This window comes from Hyaena hyaena, unplaced genomic scaffold, assembly GCF_003009895.1.
Source record: "Hyaena hyaena isolate Hyena2069 unplaced genomic scaffold, ASM300989v1 scaffold_1258, whole genome shotgun sequence".
Taxonomy (NCBI): domain Eukaryota; kingdom Metazoa; phylum Chordata; class Mammalia; order Carnivora; family Hyaenidae; genus Hyaena; species Hyaena hyaena.
In genome coordinates, this window is record NW_024081893.1 from 188,521 (window position 1) to 211,568 (window position 23,048).

General features: G+C 39.4%; 1 long non-coding RNA gene and 1 pseudogene across 2 annotated transcripts; one reads left to right on the forward strand and one right to left on the reverse strand.

The window, feature by feature from the left end:
• The first annotated feature begins 6,999 nt into the window (after nucleotides 1-6,999).
• LOC120224822 lies at nucleotides 7,000-20,285 on the forward strand. 2 transcript variants are annotated; one of them, XR_005526670.1, is made up of 3 exons: nucleotides 7,000-7,073; nucleotides 10,144-10,222; nucleotides 20,248-20,285. It is a non-coding gene; the product is annotated as an uncharacterized LOC120224822 (long non-coding RNA). The 2 variants fall into 2 exon arrangements; XR_005526669.1 differs by lacking the exon at nucleotides 20,248-20,285 and adding an exon at nucleotides 10,474-10,573.
• On the reverse strand, nucleotides 10,604-12,141 carry LOC120224821 (annotated as a pseudogene).
• Nucleotides 20,286-23,048: the final 2,763 nt, after the last annotated feature.

The following is a 23,048-nucleotide window of genomic DNA, read 5'->3' on the forward strand; positions in this document are numbered from 1 at the left end:
TCCTAGAGACCCCCAGAATCTCCCTTCCTCTGTACTTAATTGTAGAAATCATCTCCCATCTAGTCTCCCTTAAATCTGTTGAACACATGCCAGAACACAATCTTTCTCAAAGGCCAAGGCTAATTTAATAACAGTACTCCTCTGCTTACAACCTTTCAAAGTTCCACCTCTACTAAAATATAACCCTATGTTTAATTTCTTAACATGATTTATAAGATCATTCATGATCTCAACTCAACTCACCAATATCTTTTTACTGCTTCTTATAGTCCAGCCACCAAATTCCTCATAATTCTGTGGTGCAAACTCATGCTTCCATTCCTTTGCACATGCTGCTTCCTCTACTTGAAAGTCTTATCTGGCAAACCGTTATTCAGATGTCTCCTTCATAAAATCTTTCCTGTCTCCCTCCCAAGGCGGAATACTTCACTCTCTGATTTGTATCCTGTACACACTTCTGCTGTAGAACTTATTAGGCTGCTGTCTTTCCTATTAGAACTTGAGCTTTTTAAAAATGTGTATTTATTTACTTATGGGGGGGCAGAGAGAGAGAGAGAGAGAGAGAGAGAATAGCAAGCAGGCTCCACATTGTCAGCACAGAGTGCAACACAGGGCTCAATCTCACAAGCCATGAGATCATGACCTAGCTGAAATCAAGAGTCCAACGCTTAACCCACTGAGCCACCCAGGTACCCTTAGAATTTGAGCTCTTACAGGACCAAGACATCATTTCATTTCTGTGTCACTAGCAGTAAGCACATTTAATTGCCTGTCTTCTCTGGTGAATGTTGCTCTACACAGCACTGATTTTTATGTTACTTGATTCTGAAATATTTTTCTTTAAAGATATGTATATTTAAAGCACCCTATTAGTAAATATTGATATATTTATATATTTACATATGCCCTGAGTACTGTTGCACACACTGACATTGAGAGCTAACATTGGGTAGACTGAAATATAAACCTTCAGTCAATGTGTGTTAGCACAAATCATACTGCACATTCTTGGGCACTATAGTTTCTGTTGCTCTTCTCATAACTATGTTCTACAAAGGGTGTGCTTTAGTTTGCTGGAGATTTCTTTCTGTAATTTATTTTAGGTTAATTGAGAGCAGTTTTGACTCACAGTGTCTAATAAAAGATGTGTAATTCATTGTGATGGCTACGCCATGTAAGAAACAAAAGAATAGAATCAAGCTTGATATTTAAAATCTAGCTTATTTGCCCATAAAGCTCTCTCCATAGAAATAGAAGAAGAAACAGTAGGTAATGATCTAAATAGATATGGAAGCAGTGATAAGAGTATAGCAGCTGATTTGAGAAGTTTTGTTGTTAAGTCAGAAGTGGAGCAACAGCAGGAGGCAACAGAGATCTGCTCAAAGGAGTGTTGTGTGTATGAGTGTTTAGTTAGTTTGCTGGTTTGAGCACTAACACTGAACCTCTAGAGGCTGGCCTTATATAGGCATAAGGATATGCTCCCCATTTTAAAGAAAGGAAGAGTAGGTAAAGCTACAGTTAAAAGTTCTAGTTTGTGGAGCTCCTGGCTGGCTTAATCAATTAAGTGACTGACCCTTGGTTTCAGCTCAGGTCATAATCTCCCAGTTTGTGAGTTCAAGACCCGTCTCCACCACCAACCCCCGTCCTCAGGCTCTGCACTGACAATGAGGAGTCTGCTTGAGATTCTCTCTCCTGCCCCCCTCCTCTGAGGTACATGCACACACTTTCTCTCTCTTTCTCAAAATAAATAAACTTAAAAAAAAAGTGTTGGTTTGCTGTTGTAAGAGGATAAAGGACTGATGGTAAGCAAAGGAGGCATATTGGAATATTTGAGGGGAAAGGAGAGGTAATGAAGTTGATGTCTCCAAGAGTGGAAAAGCAAGCTTACCAAGGAAAATGGAAGAGATGTTTTGGGTAGTGTTGGGTGTCGATTTAAAGTTTGTGATGATAAAATGAAACCAGTTAGCCTGGTTGTGTGATTTTCCTCAGCAACAGTCTACTGCTTAGCAATAGACATTGAAAATATATATAGATAATTGGATTCAGTTAGAGTTGAGATTTTGCCAGACAAGTGCAGTGGAAGAAGAGAGAAGCAATGAGTTGTAGATAATTTTTAGGGAGTAATAGCAATGACAGATTTTGGACTATAAACAGGAGGCATAGAAGTAAAGACAAGAAGAAGATGATAGATAATGAGAAATTAGTGGAGCTCAATAGTTTGGCATCTGAATGAGGTAGAAAAATTATGGTACTATGGAGAGTAAAGCAAAGTTTTGGAAAGCCAGGCTGGTGACTAGATTGAGAACTTCAGAAATCAAGACTCTTGGAAGTGGTATAACCTTGAGAGGGTTGCAGAACAAATAAGGTCCTCAGGGAATAGTCAGATTTCAGTTAAGTCAAGGACAGTGAAAGATATCTGCTAAGAAGCAGCTAACTATAACTTTCAACAATTAGAAACTGATCTCCCAGTTGCTAGAGTTGTTATTTTGTGCTGAGTACATAGAGAACCAGATTCATCAGGTACAATGAAGATAATAAGTTTTATGCTGTCTGCACTAAGTCCAATCACAGTGGGAAAGCAAAAGGGTAAGTACATAGCCTAAAGTCACAGGAAGGGTTACAGCTCTTTACACACCAGGCAGAAGATAAAGAAGGGGATGGCAGTCATTTCTGTACCTTGCAGTCTCCCAAGATGTACTAAGTGTATGTCACTCACTCCATCAGTGGAGAAGCAACTTCAACAGGAAGTTCAGCAAGTTACAGCAACAGCAGAACATAGGTCCATGAGGCAAAGTCCATGAGGCAACACTGCCTTGGAATGAGGTCTGAGGGACCTTTTTTATGGGACACTCAACTGACTGAGCCACTTAGGCACCCCTGATAATGATATTTTTAAAGAATCCTTATCTTTTAGAGATACGTGTGGAAATTCATATGGGTGAAATCATAGAGTATCTGGAAATAAATTTATTTATTTGTTTCTTTGTTTGTTTTTATTTTTTATTTTTTACTAAGTGGGCTCCACACTCAGTGTGAACTCACTGAGTTTGAGATCACTCAAGCTTGAACTCACGACTTTGAGATCAAGAGTCACATGCTCTACCTCCTGGCTAGCCAAGAACCCCTGGAATTTTATTTTTAAATAAAATTAAATAGATTTAGGGGCGCCTGGGTGGCTTAGTCGGTTAAGCGTCCGACTTTCGCTTAGGTCATGATCTCGCGGTTCGTGGGTTCGAGCCCCGCGTCGGGCTCTGTGCTGACTGCCAGCTCAGAGCCTGGAGCCTGTTTCAGAGTCTGTGACTCCCTCTCTCCCTGACCCTCCCCTGCTCACGCTGTCTCTCTCTCTCTCTCCTAGAAATAAAAAAAAAAAACATTAAAAAAGTATATAAATAGATTTAAAAGTTAGTGAGTGAGTAGAGATTAAATAAAAGAAGAGTAGTAACATGCTAGTTAATTGTAGATGCTAAGTGACAAGTCCGAAAGGGTTTCTTCTACTGTTTTTTATTGTGTGTATTTGAAAAGTTTTAGGATAAAAAGTGAATTTTAAGATTTTTTTCTTTTACATATACACATTTTTAAAATACATTTTCATGAACTGCTTCCTTTCCACGAAAATTTGGTCTGTATGCTTTGGATTTAAAACTGTGGCAATGGAAATGGATTTGGCTTTAAGGAAAACAGAACCATCATTGAATTTCTGTCTCCTTCTCAGCATTCATTACAAGCATACCAATTCCAGAATCTTCTTGGGAGTTCAATGAAAGGAGGATCTTTACACTAGGTATCGTGTGAGAAAGGCTTGCCTTCTCCAGGCACATAATTTTATTTTATTTCTTCAGTAGCAAATGAACTTCTTTTGCAGGCAATCAGTGGGTGTTAGTAAATCCTGCTATGCTTGTATTATAATCTGCAGAATATATAAAAAAGCATTGTTTGGTTCCATCAGCCTTTTATATATGTGTTACCAGATATTCCATCTTGCTTGAATTAGCTTGTAAACAAGCAACTCCAAAATCCGAGGTGACAAAATTAATATTCTGTTTAATTCTGCCTCACAGAAATAAAGAAATTCCCCAAAGTGATTTGTTCTTCAAAGACTTTTTAATATAAATGAAATTAAATAGCTAAAACTATTGTTTTGTTTGATGCTATGTATTCTAGTATGACAAATGGTTCTATCAAAGTTCTATAGAGATTACAACTATAATGATGATAAAATCTAATCCCGATCATTTATTATTATTCACATTTTTTAAGTTTACTCATTTTGAATGAGAGAGAAAGCACAAGTGGGTGAGGGACAGAGAAAGAAAAGAGAGTGAGAATCCCAAGCAGGCTCCGCACTGCTAGTGTGGAGCCTGATGGGGGACTCGAACTCATGAACCATGAGATCTTGACCTAAGCTGAAACGAAGAGCTGTACACTTAACCAACTGAGCCACCCAGGCACCCCATATTATTCACATTTTTATTAACATTTGTTAGCTCAAAATGGATATAACACTCTTAAAGTTAGCAAATATTTTCTCTTAACAAAATTCGGATGTTGAAGCCCCAACTTTTCAACGTGACTGTATTTGAATAAAGTCTTGAAAGAGATAATTAAGATTAAATGAGGTAGTAAGGATGAGACCCTAATCCAGTATGACTGAGTCTTTATAAGAAGAGGAAGAGCCCCCAGTAATGCAAGAGCACAAAGAAAAGGCCAGGTGAAGAGAGAGACAGAAGGCAAACATCTGTAAGCCAAGAAGTGAGGCCTTAGGAGAAACCAACCCAGCTGACACCTTAATCCTGGACTTCCATCTTCCAGAACTGTGAGAAATAAATTGCTGTTGTTTAAGTCACCCCATCTGTGGTATTTTGCTTTGGCAGCCCTAACAGGCTAAAATATAGTAAGTGTTCAGATTCTGCCAGCTCTTGTTAATATCTGTTATTTTCTAAGCCCATTAGGGGTCTAGCACCTCTCCTGTTAGGTTCTCAAGATCAAAAGGCTGCTCTAGGATGGAGTTAATATGGTGGAGTAGTATGGGGACCCTGAGCTTGTCTTGTCCCTAAGAGGCTGCCTATCTTCCATACTTACCTAAAATAAGTAAAGTAATTATGTTAATTCCTATACATTTGGAAGGGCAAAATCATATGTTAGATGGAGGAAAATGCAAGAATAGGAAAATACTCCTCACTGAGTAAGGAGCCAGTATATATTTTCTAAAATGATGGAATGAGAAAGCAATATTTCAGAATATAATGTTAATTTATAAATGTAACCACTTGAAGGAAAACAGTAACAAGTCATTACTTATATAATATTTACTATGTGCTAAGCACAGTTCTTACATATATATTAACTCATTTAATTTCCACAACAATCCTAGGAAGTGCTCAGATTTTCTTTATTAGGGAGACAGTAAAGCAGAGGCACAGAGGGTGAAGTAACTTACCCATGTTTACCTAGTAATGGTAGATGAATAACGGAAATAAAGCAAGAGTTTAATTTGGTAGAAGGTGTGGATGGGAAAATTAGTGTGAAAAGTAATTTGTATTAGGGGTCAAGATGTAGTACATGTTAAATAAAGGTGACAAATCTATTAGAGCTATGGAGCTACAAAGGTAATTATTACAAGAACTGGAGGCAGGGCGGCAGAGTATTTTCTGTTTTAAACAGTCACTTACTTAATATGTGCATAATAATTTTTTCTTTAAATTTAAACTCATTGCTTCCTCCCAAACTTCCTACTCAGTCACATTTAAAAAAAGGTCTCATAACTGAAAGACAGCTTCCTCTCAATTTTAAGCATTAAATTATGACCATACTTGGGAAGATTGCAAATAACAAACTAGCGCTCATTCTGGTTGAAAGTGGCCTCTTCTGCCATGTGTGTACACAGAATTCATTTTAGGTTCATAAAAGATGTGACTAAAAATATGTTACAAACCAGGGCACCTGGGTGGCTCAGTCGGTTAAGCGTCCGACTTCAGCTCAGGTCATGATCTCACGGTTCGTGGGTTCGAGCCCCACATCGGGCTCTGTGCTGAGGAATAGCTCAGAGCCTGGAGCCTGTTTCAGATTCTGTGTCTCCCCCTCTATCTGACCCTCCTCTGCTCACACTGTCTCTATCTCAAAAATAAAACATTAAAAAAATATGTTACAAACATATTAAAGTATGTCACCATATCACAGCTCTTATAAAGGTAGTGTATAGATGAAAGATCTCATAGCCTTAGAAAGTTAAGATGATGGAAGCATTATAGCAAGAGCCATACAGTAAAAATCCTAAAGAGTTAAAGATGCCAAATGAAAGAGAAACCAAAGCAGAGTCATCACAGAGTTGTAGGAAGGAAGAGAGTGTTTATTTGCACTCTTTTCCAACCAATATTTCTTTATATTTCTTAATATGTATCACATGTTAAGTGGTGAGCTTATAAAAAACTAAAAATACAACTTGTTCTTAGCTTACAGTCTAGCAGAGAATATCAAGGATGTGTATATAAATTTCTTTTGTGGGACGCCTGGGTGGCTCAGTCGGTTAAGCGTCCGACTTCAGCTCAGGTCATGATCTCGCAGTTCGTGGGTTAGAGCCCCGCAACGAGCTTGTGCTGACAGCTTGCTCAGAGCCTGGAGCCTGCTTCAGATTCTGTGTCTCCCTCTCTCTCTGACCCTCCTCTGCTCGCACTCTCTCTCTCTCAGAAATAAATAAAACATTAAAAACAATCTTTTGTATATGAAGGAAATAATAAGTACCATCAGGTGGTAAAAATTGGGTATGGTAACAAAAGTAAGGAGAAGATGACCCAGAGAGATAATAAAGAGAGCAATTTAGCAACTGTGTTAATGGTATGTGCTCCATAACACTCAGAAATCAGGGTAGGGTCCATCATTGGGGTGGACAAATATGAGTTACGAGATAAAGAAATACTATGTGATGCTGCTAATAAATCAATCACATGCAAAAGTAGCCATGAATTCTTGGCAAAAGACTCTATATCCCCCCATTCTTTTTCTAGGACAAGATAGTTACCCACAACTCTACTGGAAACGAGGCTCACCCAAAGCAGGGATACTACAAAAAGAACAAGGTAGGAGAAAAAAATACTACTTTTTGGCAAAATTACACCCTAGATTCTGTATTAAGGGAAAGATTTGCTGTTTTTATGATTTTCACCTCGAGGTGTTCAGTTTTCCCTCTTCTCCATTATGCGTAGGATTTGATAGTCTATAGTGCCCACAAACTTCCCACCCTCACTTCTTTTCTCATAGCTCAGGCACTTTGTCAGATTCAGGACTTTGAGTCAGAATGAGGAAAAGGAAGTAGGATGGTGGAGCTGAGGAGGAAGGAGGTGGAAAGGGATGAAGGACTGTACAGGGATCTTAAGGGAGGAGAGGAAGAGAGAGAGAGAGAGAGAGAGACCATGAGAAGGTGGCCTTAGTGCTCATCTGCAACAGACTCAGGATGACCTGACTGGTAAGAACTCAACTCCCTGCAGGTGTTTACTCCCTTACCTGTAAGATTTCCTTTCTGGTAATGGCTCAACTTTCTCTACCTTTCAAACATGGTTAAAGATTTCATATTTTATGGTGCAATTATCTGCATTCAATATTTCAGAGAATTTTGGAAATTGTAAGAGTGGACTTTAAGTGAGGAGGGCAGTGTCTGCTCTCACTGTATGGATTGTTTAATTTATACCCTGATGTTCTTAGTTGTGTCAAAAGCTATTGAGCATAGCCAGCACATTTTTGTGGGCACTTTTCTCACTTATTCATTAATTTATTCATTTAATCACTGTGTCAGGTATCATGCTAAATTCTACGAGTTGTCACATTTGCTAATTTTTAAAAATTAGCTCAAAGCTCCTCTCCATCTATATTTGATAACAATCTTGAGGTGCCTAGGTGGCTCAGTCAGTTGAGAGTCCAGCTCGGGTCAGGATCTCGCAGTTTGTGGGTTCGAGCCCGGTGTTGGGCTCTGTCCTGACAGCTCACAACCTGGAGCCTGCTTCCTATTCTGTGTCTCCCTCTCTCTCTGTCCCGCCCCACTTGTGCTTTCTCTCTCTCTCTCTCAAAAATAAATAAATATTTAAAAAATATTTTAAAAAATAAGACTCGCCTATCAGGTAAGTAGGAGTGAACACCACAAGCCTTGAGCATTCCTGTACATTCTTGCTGGTATGCCAGAAATGCAAGGCTCTTATTGTTTATTCCCTGGGACATTTCTCAGTGTTGTGTTTGCAGTGAGTAACCCTGAGGGATGAGGTAATGTCTCTCCCAGACAAAGAGTAGGTTTGCTTACTGCTTACTATAAAAGTGATGAATTCCTGTTGCTCAGTACTCCTCAGCCTCAGTGGAAACTCACTGCATGCATAGCATACACCCTGAGCTCATGCAGTTTACTGTGCTATAAATAATAAAGTCCTTTCTTTCTGACACATTAGTCTTGTATTTTGGGCTAGGATCCACAAAACAGTCACATACTTACTTACTTCCTAGTTTGTAAGAAGAGTAAAAACAAATTTTGCAGATCACTTTCTAGGTCCCCAAGCCACAGACACCATTGCTTGGACTACTCAATTATGGATGAGCTTTAAGGAAAGGGCAACAGGGCAACAAAGTTGTAATGATTTATTCAGTGCCTTCTATGTCTGAAATACTGAAATAAGCACAAACAGTTACTATTATTCCTATTTTAGAGATGAGAAAACTAAGACTCATAGAGGTTAATAACCTTCCAGTTCAGGGTCACCTGGGTGGCTCATTTGGTTAAGCATCTGACTCTTGATTTCATCTCAGGTCATGATTTCAAGGTTTGTGAATTTGAGCCCCACGTTGGGGTCTGCACTGACAGTGCAGGGTCTGCTTGGTATTCTCTCCCTCTCCTGTCTCTCTGCCCCTCCCCTGGGCTCTCTCTCTGTCTCTCTGTCTCTCTTTCTCAAAATAAATAAATACACTTAAAAAATTAAAATGAAGCAACCTTCCAGTTTAAATATCTTATTAGTAACAGAGCAAGGCTTAAAATGTAAGACTTTGTAACTCTAAAATCTGGGTACATATCATATATTTAGAAGAAAAAGATATTGCAACCTAATTGCATCAATGTCCTGTTTGAGATTTGGTAAGTTGTAACTACAGAAATTATTTTGTGATATCAGCTTGAGACAATTATACCAAAAGAACAGATAAAGAATCTTTAAAAAAACAAAACAAAACAAAACAACACAACAAAAAAAAATCTTGTCTTTGTTGATTGCCTTAAAACACACTTAACAGTTGACTACATTCAGATCTAGTACCTGTTTTAGTGGGCATGAAAAGGTTTTATACGTATAATTACAAAATAGTGAGCGGAACCTAAATGTTCAAAAGTATACAAATTGAGAGCATAGCTGAGGCTTATTAAAGTGCTCTCCTCATGCCCACTTAGAAAGGAACATTCCAAAATTTTGGCATCAGAAGTTAAGGGTGTCCTCCTGAACTTTCTCTAGAGGTTGGGCTCCAAATCTGCGGTTACCATGGCAGTAGAAAACACATTCATCCCTTTTCATTGTGAAGCTTTAGCTATCTAAGTCTCCCAGCAGACAATGGGTTCCAACAAAGTTAGATTCAGGTCTTACTTATTTTTCTAATATTATTACTTTGTGCTATACCGGTTTCTTTTCTATTGTTTTCTTCCCCCTCCATTTCTTGCTTTCTTTCTTTAAAAGAATGTAATACAATGTTTCTCAAAGGGAAAATATAATGGGAAGAACCCCTTAATTAAATACAAGTCTTCATTTTTGTATCCTTTACATTGTTTTCATGTTTTGTGATGCTAACTGAATTTTAAGTAGAAGGCTAGAAGACAAAAATTTTATAAGTTAATGTAAGATAACTAAGAAAATACTATAATATTGTATAACAACTAATAGCTGCTCCAATCCCTACAAAGAGAATTTTTCTACCTAATTCCCCTTATATTTATCACTCTAAAATTTTAATTTAGTAATAGTACAGGGAAATAGTTACAATTTTTAAAAGTAATGAGCTACATATGCAATAAGACAAAATGTTTACCCAGTCAAAGTCATTTTTGCTTCATGCACTTAACACCAGTATTTGGGGCAGATAATTTTATGAATTCAGAATAAATAACCTTCTTTATTTTTTTCATTTAAGGCAGGGAATTCTTCATTCAAACTCATCAGAGAAATGGACAGCTTGGATCTATAACGAAGCACTGTATTTCAAAACATAGGTCAGTACCAACCGGGAGAAGAAGGGGGGAAATGGTGGGGGAAAGGGAGAGAGGCAAACCATGAGAGACTCTTGAATGCTGACAAAAACTGAGGACTGATGGATGTGGGGGGGAGGAAGGATGGGCATGGAGGAGGACACTTGTGGGGATGAGCACTGGGTGTTATGTGGAAACTAATTTGACAATAAACTATTTGTAAAAAAATAAATAAAAACAAACAAACAAACAAACAAAAAAACAAAAAAACATAGGTCAGTAATTGTATATGAGAATATACACTGCCACATAAAAATTAACTGACCAGAGCACTTTTCAATATTCAAAACAAAATAAGCTCCCCTATAAAAGTAGCCCTTTGTGACATTGATAATTTTAGTATTCCTATCCTTCTTCTATACCCTCTCCTTCAACAGAATCCACACCAACCTCCTCATAATCCTTCTCAAGGGCAGCTATGTCCTCACTGGCCTCAGAAAACCCTCCTTCCTCCATGCCCTCACTCACAAAGCAGTGAACAAAGGTATGTTTGGCATATACGAGGTCAAACTTGTGGTCCAGGGGAGCCTAGGCCCCCACCAGCAAGGGCTGTGGAATTGTTCAGCATGCACATGGCTCGCTGTACTTTGGACAGGTCTCTATCAGGTAGCACAGTGGGAGGCTGGTAATTAATGTCAACTTTGAAGTCAATGAGTCACCAGTCTACAAACCGGATGGTACGCTTGGTCTTGATGGTGGCAATAGCAACATTGACATCTTTAGGAACCATGTCACCAGAATACCACAGGCAGCAAGCCACATATTTACCATTACAAGGGTCACATTTCACCATTTGGTTGGCTGGCTCAAAGCATGGCTTGGTGATGGTTATCTCTGCACAGAAAGCTGTTCATGGTAGGCTTTCTCAGCTGAGATGACAAGGGCATATGTGGCCACAGGGGAGTGGATGCAGGGATTGGGCACCAAGTTGGTCTGGAATTCTGTCAGATCAACATTCATGGCTCCATCAAATCTGAGGAAAGCAGTGATGGAGGACAATTTGACCTATCAACCTATTCAGGTTAGTGTATTTTGGGCATTTGATATCAAGGTTTATTCCACAGATGTTATAGATGGCCCCACTGTCTACCATGAATCAAAGTGCTCCAAGAGGGTGTGCTCCAAGGTGGTGTGGGTAGTGAAGATGGAGTTGTAGGGCTCAACTACAGCAGTGACAATGTGGGGGGCTGGGTAAATGGAGAACTCCAGCTTGGAGTTTTTGCCAAAATTGACAGAGGGATGTTCCATCAGCAGGGAGGTGAGCCTAGAACCAGTTCCCCCTCCAAAGCTGTGGAAAACCCAGAAGCTACAGGACCTGTGCACTGGTTGACCAGTTTCTGAACTCGGTTCAAGAGAAGGTCAATGATCTCCTTGCCAATGGTGCAGTGCTCTCAGGCATAGTTATTGGCAGCATCTTCCTTGCCCATGATCTCCTGTTCAGGGTGGAAGAGCTGACAGTAGGTGCCAGTGCAAATTCCATCAATGGCTGTGGGTTCCAGGTCTACAACACTGCCATGGACACAAGCTTGCTAGCACCCATCTTACTGAAGAAGGTGTTGAAGGAGTCATCTCCTCTCCCATCTCCTCTCCTAAGTGGTCTGTCACTTGGCGTCTGACCATTGGGCTGGATGCCATGCTCCAAGCAATAGAGCTCCCAGCAGGCATTGCCAATCTGGACGCCATCCTGGCCAAAGTGGATGGAGATGCATTCATGCATGGTTGCTGCTTTGCTGCCACTGAGCAAAGCAGAGATGGCAGAGAGGAAGAGGAGAGGTTGTTGCTTCTTACAATGTGGCTCTTAGGCAGTCGATGTAAGAGAACCTGCCTCTTCTTTTTTAAAGTCCTCTCTAAACCCAACATGAGGTTTGAACTCACGACTCTGAGATTGAGAGTTGAACGCTCTTCTGATTGACCCAGCCAGGTGCCCCTAAATAAGCGTTCTTACCAGATTTAGGAAATCATATTTGAAAGCACTGTATCAAGAGATTAGAAATATTTAACCTATATTTCCAAAAAAAATATTAAGACAGCAAACTCATGTTCATGTGTTAGTTTTTTGTTTGTTTACTTCTTATAACAAATAAGCAAATATTTGAACTATCCTGCTGATTGCAATAAAAGAGTGTAATATATATTATTCTTAAACAAATTGTATGTACATATTATTTTTATATTACATCTTATGCTACATGTAGGTATATACATCTATGTACACAAATGCAAATTTCTCCTCATAATGCCTGTGTTTTATGTGATTAAGATAAATCAAGTCAAAAGTGATAACACAGTTATAATGTACTCGTTTTACAATTTGATTTTTTAATATAAACTTATACTGCAGTATGAAAGTTAGGTGAGGAGAACTTAGCACAGTATGGCTATTAACATTAAAACAAAAAATATTTCAGAGCACCTGGGTGGCTCAGTCAGTTAAGCGTCTGACTTTGGCTCAGGTCATGTCTCACAGTTTGCAAGTTTCAGCCCCACGTCAGACTCTGTGCTGACAGCTCAGACCCTCCATGGAGCTTGCTTTAGATTCTGTGTCTCCCTCTGTCTCTGCTCCTCTCCCACTCCCTCTGTCTCTGACTGTCTCTCTCTGTCTCTCAAAAATAAATAAAGATTAAAAATTTATATAAACTAAATTAAAAAACTAAAAAACAAAAACTATTTCATGTATTTAATTTATGCTTATCATCATATTCTTTTCAGTATTGCTGGGATACCTTTGTGGGCATTGGCCTCAAGATGACATCCAATCTGCATTACTTCAATTATTTTTTCTTCAACTTCTTTTTAAATTATTTTCATCTTAAATTTTCATCATTACATTTTCTTAAATTTTCAAAATCACTTAATAATAGCAAACCTGAGTTAGGATTTTTCCAATAGTTTTTATCTACTGAGGCCATAAAAATTAAGTAAGTACATTTAACCACCTCAAATCATAACTCAGTTAAAGGAAGGCTAGTAAATTGGAATATTTACTTTATACTTGACCCACAGTTTACAAAATGTCGAGATTGTGGTGCCTGGTGGTTCAGTTGGTTAAGCACCCAACCATTGATTTCGTCTGAGGTCATGATCTCACAGTAGTGAGTGGTGGCAGAGAGTGGAGCCTGCTTGGGATTCTCTCTCTCTCCTTCTCTCTGTGCCACTTCCCTGCTTGTGCTCTCTCTCTCTCAAAATAAATAAATAAACTTAAAAAAAAATTGAGCTTGTGGTGTGCCTGGCTAGCTCATTCAATTGAGCATGCAACTCTTTACCTCAAATCCGTGAGTATGAGCAGGGCACAGGGGCATAGGGATTACTTAAAAACTTTAAAAATCTTTAAAAAATATATTGAGCTAATTTTAAGGTGACTGAAGTGTGGAGTACTTGCTATTCTGGGCAGTGTTGCTGGTGTTCAGTGGCAACATATTTGTGGAAAATGAGTAGCTTGATTAGGGAAACAGAAGAGTGGTTGGCAAGCCTTGGCCTCCTCATGAAGGAAGATGTTAATTTCTTAAGAGAAGAATAATGCATGAAGTATATTCTTCTTCACAGGAAAGCAGCCCATCAACCAAGAATAGCAACTGCTAATGGTGATGGGTCTAGGTAAAGTTATTGGGACTTAGGACTTTTCAAAATGCTTGTTCAGTAAGGAGCTTGGCTCAAATTTAAAAGAACTTAAATAAGAAAGATACTTAACCAATACCAAAATCTTCTTATCATAGAGGTGATGATTTTTTTAATTTTAATTTTTTAATTAATTTATATTTTTAATTTACACCCAAGTTAGTTAGCATATATTGCAATAATGATTTCAGGAGTAGAATATAGTGATTCATCCCCTATATATACCACCCAGTGCTCATCCCAACAAGTGTCTTCCAACAAGTGTCTTCCTTAAGGCCCTCGCCCATGTAGCCCATTCCCCCTCCCACATTCCCTCCAGCAACCCTCAGTTTGTTCTCTGTATTTAAGAGTCTCCTCTGTTTTGTCCCCCTCCCTGTTATTATATTACTTTTGCATCCCTTTCCTTCCCTTATGTTCCTCTGTTTTGTATCTTAAGTTCCTCATATGAGTGAAGTCATAGGATATTTGTCTTTCTCTGACTGGCTGATTTTCCTTAGCATAATACACTCTAGTTGTTGCAAATGGCAAGGTTTCCATCTTTGTGATTACAGAGTGATATTCCATTGTGTATATATACACCACACCTCCTATATCCATTCATCAGTTGGTGGACAATTGGGCTCTTTCCATAATTTGGCTATGGTTCATTGTGCTGCTATAAACTTTGGGGTGCGTGTGCCCCTATGAATCACACTCCTATACCCTTTGGATAAATTGCTAGTAGTTCTATTGCTGGCTTGTAGGGTAAATCTATTTTTTAATTTTTTGAGGAACCACCATACTGTTTTCCATAGTGGCTGCGCCAGTTTGCAAATCCACCAGCAGTGCAAGAGGGTTCCTCTTTCTCTGCATCCTTGCCAACGTGTGTTGTTGCCTGAGTTGTTAATGTTGGCCATCCTGACAGGTGTGAGATGGTATCTCACTGTGGTTTTGATTTGTATTTCCCTGATGATGAGTGATGTTGAGCATTTTTTTCATGTGTTTCTTGGCCATCTGGATGTCTTCTTTAGAGAGGTGTCTATTCATGTCTTTTGCCCATTTCTTCACTGAATTATTTGTTTTTTGGATGTTGAGTTTGATAAGTTCTTTATAAATTTTGGATACTAACCCTTTATCTGATATGTCATTTGCAAATCAATCTGAAGTTACTGAAATTCTTATTGTACTTCCAATGGAACCTGAAAAGCCCATTCTAAAACTCAAATGGAAAAAGCCAAGAAGACCTAGGACAATTTTGAAGAATAAGGAGGACTAGCCTTACCATTTATTATGTCTTATAAGAAATCTATGATAATTACAGGGCACCTGGGTGACTCAGTTGGTTCAGCATCTGACTTCAGCTCAGGTTATTATCTAGAGGTTTGTGAATCAAGCCCCACACTGGGCTCTGTGCTGACAGCTCAGAGCCTGGAGTTTGCTTTGGATTCTGTGTCTCCCTCTCTCTCTGCCCCTCCCTTGCTCACACTCTGTCTCTCTCTCAAAAATAAATAAACATTAAAAAGAAATTTATAATAATTAAAACATGCCCTTGTTACAATCAATTAGATAAGCAAAAGACCAATAAAAAGAAATAAGAATCTAAAAACAGACCCATGAATACATGGATTTTGATTTCTGACAGAAGTGGTATTATTAATCAGTGGTGGAAAGGTAGACTATTCAGTAAATGATGGTGGAACAATTGACTCTCCATATAGGGTATAAAAGAAGATTTTGCTAACTCCGTCCCCAAAAAACAAATCCAGATGGAATAGATGGTGAATACAGAAAATAAATGCTAGCCTCTTTTTAAAAAAAAATTTTTTTTCTGTCTTTATTTTATTTTGAGAGACAGAGAGAGAGTGAGCGGGAGAGGGGCAGAGAGAGAGGGAGACACAGAATCTGAAGCAGACTCCCGGCTCTGAGTTGTCAGCACAGAGCCCTATGCGGGGCTCGAACCCACGGACTGTGAGATCATGACCTGAGCTGAAGTTGGATGCTTAACCAACTGAGCCACCCAGGCGCCCCAATGCTAGCCTCTTTATCTGAATGTTTTAGACACTGTATACTTGACGAACAAGTTTAGTTTTGAGGGATTGCATATATAATGGCCCTGGGACTTATTTCTGTGTATTGTTACTTCTCATCCCTCAAACTATGGAATAATTACCAAAGAAAGGCTAGGAAGCAGGATTTCCAAGGAAGAAGAATTAAAAATTAACTTTAAAAAGGCCAAATCAAACATTAAAAAAAAAATAAAACATTAGTTTAACTGAGATTAGTTAACTAAGATGTAATTAGTAACTGGTACATTTCCAGAGTATTTGTCTCATAGTTTCATTATAACTCTTGTTTGTAAATAGAAAATCGGAGTTTAGGGGCACCTTGATGGCTCAGTGGATTAAGCTCTGACTTTGGCTTTGGTCATGATCTTGTGGTTCGTGAATTCTAGCCCTCCATCAAGCTCTCTGCTGTCAGCATAGAGCCTGCTTCAGATCATCTGTCTCCCTCTCTTTCTGCCCCTTCCCGGCTCATTCTCTCTCTCTCTCCTCTCTCTCAAAAATAAACATTAAAAAATTAAAGAAAAAAGAAAATCCCAGTTTAGGGGACTAATTTAGCCAAATAAAAGGCATTTGTTGGCTTTTGTAAACAGACTCTAACAATATCCGCAATACAACTAGCATCAGAGGTGTCTGGAACCAGAGACTGAACTGTCATTGGGGTCTCCTTCCCACCTTTTCTTCCGTTTTCTTCTTCTCTCCTTAATTCTTGATTTGTTTTTCTTTTGTTGTTGATCTCTACACCACCCCCAAGATGAACTTTCTCCTAAAGGCTGGGAAAATAGCTCTTAGCAGCTCTTGGGCTTGTGTCCTCGGAGAGAAAAAGATTCTCTTCTGATAGCTCCGATTCCAGAAGTTGTTTTTCTCTCATTAAGCATACCAGATTCTTCCTTTTGGAAGAAAGAGTTTTCCTTCTCTTTACTTCCATAGTACTTCACCTAAGGCACTTTTCCATTCTGTCCTCTATTGCCTCCCTAGAGAGCTTATGTTTCTTAGTAGACTATAAATTCCAAGAGGATTGTGATTATGATTAAGTCTTGGTATTTGTTTTGTTTTGTTTTCTAGTTACTATAATCTATAACACTAACAGTAGTAAGAGGCTTAAGAATATTTCAAATGAATGTTTATTTCTAAAACAATATTCAGAGTTCAGTCCATTCACCCAGGAGATAAACATTCTTCACATAGTTTTGTGAAGCAGCAACTTTACTCAGCAGCACAGGGTAAGGTACATGCAGCCCAGTGGGTATGTCACTGCAGGAGAGAGTACAGTAGAGTAACAATTGGCCACTATGTGGGGGGTGGGAATGTTGGTGGGGAGGGATACAGGTAATTAATAGGGCAAAAATATCAAGAGTCTATAGTTAATGATATAAGAGGTTCCAGCAGGCAGACATTTGGGATTGTGTAGAAGTCACTGAGACTCAGAAGCATGAATCCAGATCTTGGAAAGGGACTCATAGCAAAAAAGGACCGAAGAAAGAATGAAAGTGCCAGAGAGATAGCCAAGGACTGGTAAAATACTCTAGCAGAAAATCATCGAACAGGATTTGCCTGAAATTAGAGCTGACAGTGCTAGAATACAGTGACTGGTGGTCCTGGGAACCAGAGGAAGGCTTGAGTTTGAAGCTGGAGATCAAGGGACTTCAGCTATGTAAAAATGACAGAAACAAGCTTGGGTCCTACAAGTATAGTGTGGAGGCAAGATCCAGAAACAGGTTTGAGAAACAAATGGGGGAAACAGATGACACCTCTCATTCCCCTCTATTACACCCTCAGGATTTTACCTTTTATTGTGAGTATGGAAACGTCACGTGTGGTGAAATGAAAGGGGAACAAGTAATACTTCCATCTTGAGGTGCTTTTATTCTTCAGGATAATTTTTTCTCCTAATCACAAACTCCATCTTGCAAAAGTTTATCTTCAATATATTGACAAATTCTTTTAATATTTATTTTTGAGAGAGAGATTGAGAGAGAGAAAGTGGAGGAGGGGCAGAGAAAGAGGGGACAGAGGATCTGAAGTGAGCTCTGTGCCTACAGCACAGAGCCCAATGAGGGGCTCAAACTCATGTGAGATCACGACCTGAGCTGAAGTCGAAGTTAGATGCTCAATAGACTGAGACACTGAGACACCCAACAGTTTCTTTCTTTCTTTTTCCAAGTTTATTTATTTTGATGAGACAGAGAGAGAGCATGCATGCACATGAGCAGGGGAGGGGCAAAGAGAGAGGGAGAGAGACAGTCTCAAGCAGTCTCCTCACTGTCATCGTGAAGCCACCAACCAACATCAGATTGTGACATCAGCCAAAATCAAGAGTCAGACGCTTAACCAACTGACCCACCCAGGCACAATGTTTACAAATTCTTTTTTTTTTTTTTTAATAGTTTATTTATTTCTAGGAGAGAGAGACAGCGTGAGCAGGGGAGGGTCAGAGAGACAGGGAGTCACAGACTGAAACAGGCTCCAGGCTCCGAGCTGGCAGTCAGCACAGAGCCCCACGCGGGGCTCGAACCCACAAACCGCGAGATCATGACCTAAGCGAAAGTCGGAAAGTCGGACGCTTAACCGACTAAGCCACCCAGGCGCCCCATTGTTTACAAATTCTTAATAGTAAAGATCAAACTAAATGACACCATTGGCAAGAGTTGGGGGTGGAGTTATTTAATGCTCTCATTGCTTTTTTTTGATTCAGGGTTTAGTACAGTGCCTTGCAGAGGCTGATAAAATGTGGCACGTAGCACCCACTTCAATGACTGAAGCTTAATTTGAATTAAGTTCTATCAACCATTGGTTATGTAACACGGAAAATATTTCATGTCTCTGACATGGGACTTTTATCTGCAAAATAGGACTGATGCTAAATATCAGGTGGTTATGAAGAGGAAACCAAATGGTATATTGCTAACATTGATATAGGACCTGTCTTACGGTACACAAAGTGAATGCCAGCTACAAATAACTGTCTATGGAACTGAACAATTGTCCTTGTTTTCATCTTATTTTTGGAGATAATAAATTTTAACACTTGTTGGTTAACATGTTATATTTACTAACTTCTTGGTAACTTGGAAACTGCAACAATATTTCCACATCAAGTACACGAGGAGCAGTCCTAAGGGAAGTGATCAGAGAAGTTCTGCTTCAGGTACTGATAAACTAGACCCTGATACTCCATCCTTCTGACTAAAAACATTTTTAAAAGCTGAGGTTGACAGATAATCAGTTTGAAGTCATTGGAGAGTGACTAAAGAAGTAAAAATTTGTGGACCAAGATAGAGGAGGGAAACCAAGAATGGTGCCTGGCACTGGAGACAGCTTTCTTTCTTAAGGTGGTTGTCAATTTCAGAATTTTCTTTTATGAGTTTTCCAAACAACATACATTTGTGAGAGCCTTGATAGGCACTGTGTGTGGGTCATGCAAAAATACTCAATGGTATTTGACCAACTGCTGCCTGAGTGGCTCAGTTGGTTAAGTGTCCAACTCTTGATTTCGGCTCAGGTCATGGTCTTCTGGTTGGTGAGATTAAGCTCCACATCGGGCTCTGCACTGACAGCACAGAGCCTGCTTGGGATTCTCTCTCTCCCTCTCTCTCTTCCTCTGATTCCCGCCCCCCCCCCCCGCCCCAGCTCTCATACATGTGCGCTCTTTGTCTCTCTCTCAAAATGTACAAACATTAAAAAAAAAAAAACCCACTCAATGGATATATGTTGGCATAATGAGAACTTCTTAAAACTTCTTCTAGAATTGTTGTCTACAATAGAGTGGGGTCCATTTAACTTTTCTCAGTGTTAGTTGCCTATGAAAATCTGAATTAATTACAATTTATTCTAGTGATGACTTACTACTGCTCAAGTTACTCTCATACTGTTTCAATTAATATCCATATGTAAATGTATGCTGTTTTTTCCTCTTTTGTATTCTTTTATTTTACCATCTAGCTTTTAAATTAGAAGCTTCCTGTTTTAAAAAAATTTTTTTTATGTTATTTATTTTTGAGAGACAGAGAGAGACAGCGTGAGCAAGGGAGGGCCAGAGAGAGAGGGAGACAGAGAATCCAAAGACAGGCTTCCAGGCTCTGGCTAGCTGTCAGCACAGAGCCCAACACGGGGCTCAAACCCACAAACTGTGAGATAATGACCTGAGCTGAAGTCAGACGCATAACTGACTGAGCCACTCAGGCTCCCCATAAGCTTCTTGTTTTAATTTCCTACGCATTCTAATTTGCCCATTAATTGAGTGTTTTTAATTTTTAATCAATCTTTATTTTTAATATCAATCTGCTTCTTTAAATTTTAATTTATATCACTAACAAATTCTTCTTGACATGATAGACACTTCTCCAAAGAAGACATCCAGATGGCCAAGAAACACATGAAAAAAATGCTCAACATCACTCATCATCAGGGAAATACAAATCAAAACCACAGTGAGATACCATCTCACACCTGTCAGGATGGCCAACATTAACAACTCAGGCAACAACACACGTTGGCAAGGATGCAGAGAAAGAGGAACCCTCTTGCACTGCTGGTGGATTTGCAAACTGGCGCAGCCACTATGGAAAACAGTATGGTGGTTCCTCAAAAAATTAAAAAATAGATTTACCCTACAAGCCAGCAATAGAACTACTAGCAATTTATCCAAAGGGTATAGGAGTGTGATTCATAGGGGCACACGCACCCCAAAGTTTATAGCAGCACAATGAACCATAGCCAAATTATGGAAAGAGCCCAATTGTCCACCAACTGATGAATGGATATAGGAGGTGTGGTGTATATATACACAATGGAATATCACTCTGTAATCACAAAGATGGAAACCTTGCCATTTGCAACAACTAGAGTGTATTATGCTAAGGAAAATCAGCCAGTCAGAGAAAGACAAATATCCTATGACTTCACTCATATGAGGAACTTAAGATACAAAACAGAGGAACATAAGGGAAGGAAAGGGATGCAAAAGTAATATAATAACAGGGAGGGGGACAAAACAGAGGAGACTCTTAAATACAGAGAACAAACTGAGGGTTGCTGGAGGGAATGTGGGAGGGGGAATGGGCTACATGGGCGAGGGCCTTAAGGAAGACACTTGTTGGAAGACACTTGTTGGGATGAGCACTGGGTGGTATATATAGGGGATGAATCACTATATTCTACTCCTGAAATCATTATTGCAATATATGCTAACTAACTTGGGTGTAAATTAAAAATATAATAAATGAATAAATAAATAAGTAAGACATTTAAACTTAATAACAAAAGAAGAAATTTTAGAATCCAGTGTGTTCAAGGGATACTCTTAGAAAAATGGTGCCATGAGGGGTGTCTGAGTGGCTCAGTCGGTTAAGCGTCTGACTTCAGCTCAGGTCGTGATCTCATGGTTTGTGGGTTCGAGCCCCATGTCGGGCTCTGTGCTGACAGCTCAGAGCCTGGAACCTGTTTCAGATTCTGTGTCTCCCTCTCTCTTGGACCTTCCCTTGCTTCCCTCTCTCTCTCTCTCTCTCTCTGTGTCTCTCAGAAATAAATAAAACATTTAAATAAAAAAAAAAGAAAAATGGTGCCATGAGTAAATAAGTTTGGTAAACAATGACTGAAACTTAGATATTATTTACTGCTATATCATTTAGTGCCTTTAATATCCTAATGAGAATTTTGAATCTTTCCAGAAGTACAATATAATATGTAACTACTGAATAAGTCAGTTCCCAGAGGAAATAGGTGGTACATTCACAGTGGGTAACTGAGAAACATTTAATAGAATGTTAACAAGGGAGAATGGAGTGCTGTTACCATCTCTGGGCCTAAAGAGGCAACTAAATGGAGACAACTGTCTCACAGAAGCTGTGATTCTAGTAGGAAGACAGCCAACTAGTGGCAATCCAGCAGAAGGGAGATAAGAGAGACAAGAATAATTGTCTATCTTCATTTCCCCATCTCCTTAATGCCCTGCTTATCTCCCCATTCCTTCTCAGCCCTCCTCCCCCTTAGCCAAATCCAAGAGGGAGGCAGAGAGGCAAAGGAAACTATAATCCATACAGGTCAGCCCTTTGGGCATAGAGCAGAAGGGAGACTAGTAGAGAGTGGGAAAGAAAATATTTTGTACAACTGTGGATTGCTTTTTTTACAGATGACTGTTTGGGATTACTGTATTCTGCAGAACACATTTTCAGAAAACTTGACATTATCCATTTACAAAGATATTCAAACTAATATATATGAACACATGTTTTAAAGACGACAATGGGAGGTGCCTGGGTGGCTCAGTCCATTAAGTGTCTGACTCTTGGTTTCAGCTCAGGTCATGATCCCAGGGCCAGGGGATCAAGCCCCACAAGGCTTGCTTCCTGCTAGATGCTAGGCATTGAGCTTCATCTCTCCCTTTCTCTCTGCCTGTCTCCTGTTCACAAGTGCGCACGCGCTCTATCTATATCTCACTCTCTCTCTATCTCCCACTCTCTCTCGCAAAATAAATATTTAGGGGCACCTGGGTGGCTCAGTCGGTTAAGCATCTGACTCTTGATTTTGGCTCAGGTTATGATCTCACAGTTCCCACATGCAAGCCTGCATCTGACTCCACACTCACAGCGGGAGAATCCCATTTTGGGATTCTCTTTCTCTGCCCCTCTCCCACTAGTGCTCTCTCTGTGTCTCTCAAAAGAAATAAACATTTTTAAAAAAGGCTATCAGGATGCCTAGGTGGCTCAGTCAATTAAGGGTCTGACTCTCTTGATTTAGGCTCAGGTCATGATCTCACGGTTTGCAAGTTCAAAGCCCTGCATTGGGCCTTGCATTGAATTATAACATTTAATTTCTGAAAGTAAATAATGATATGAGAAATTTTTAAACATGTTGGGACTACAGTAGTCAAATGGCTTTTCTACCTTGCCCGTATTCAGTAAGATGATGATTCTCAAACAAGCCTGCCTCAGAATCATTGGAGGGCTTGTTAAAACACAGATTGCTACCCCTATCCCCAGAATTTCTAATTTAGTAGGTCTAGAGTGGAGTCTGAGTATTTGAATTTCTGAGGAGTTCTCAGGTGCAGCTGCTGATCCTAGGAAATCCTTTTCAGAATTACTGCTTATGGAAATGTTGACATGGATCTATTATATGCAACTTGAACCACAGCTTTT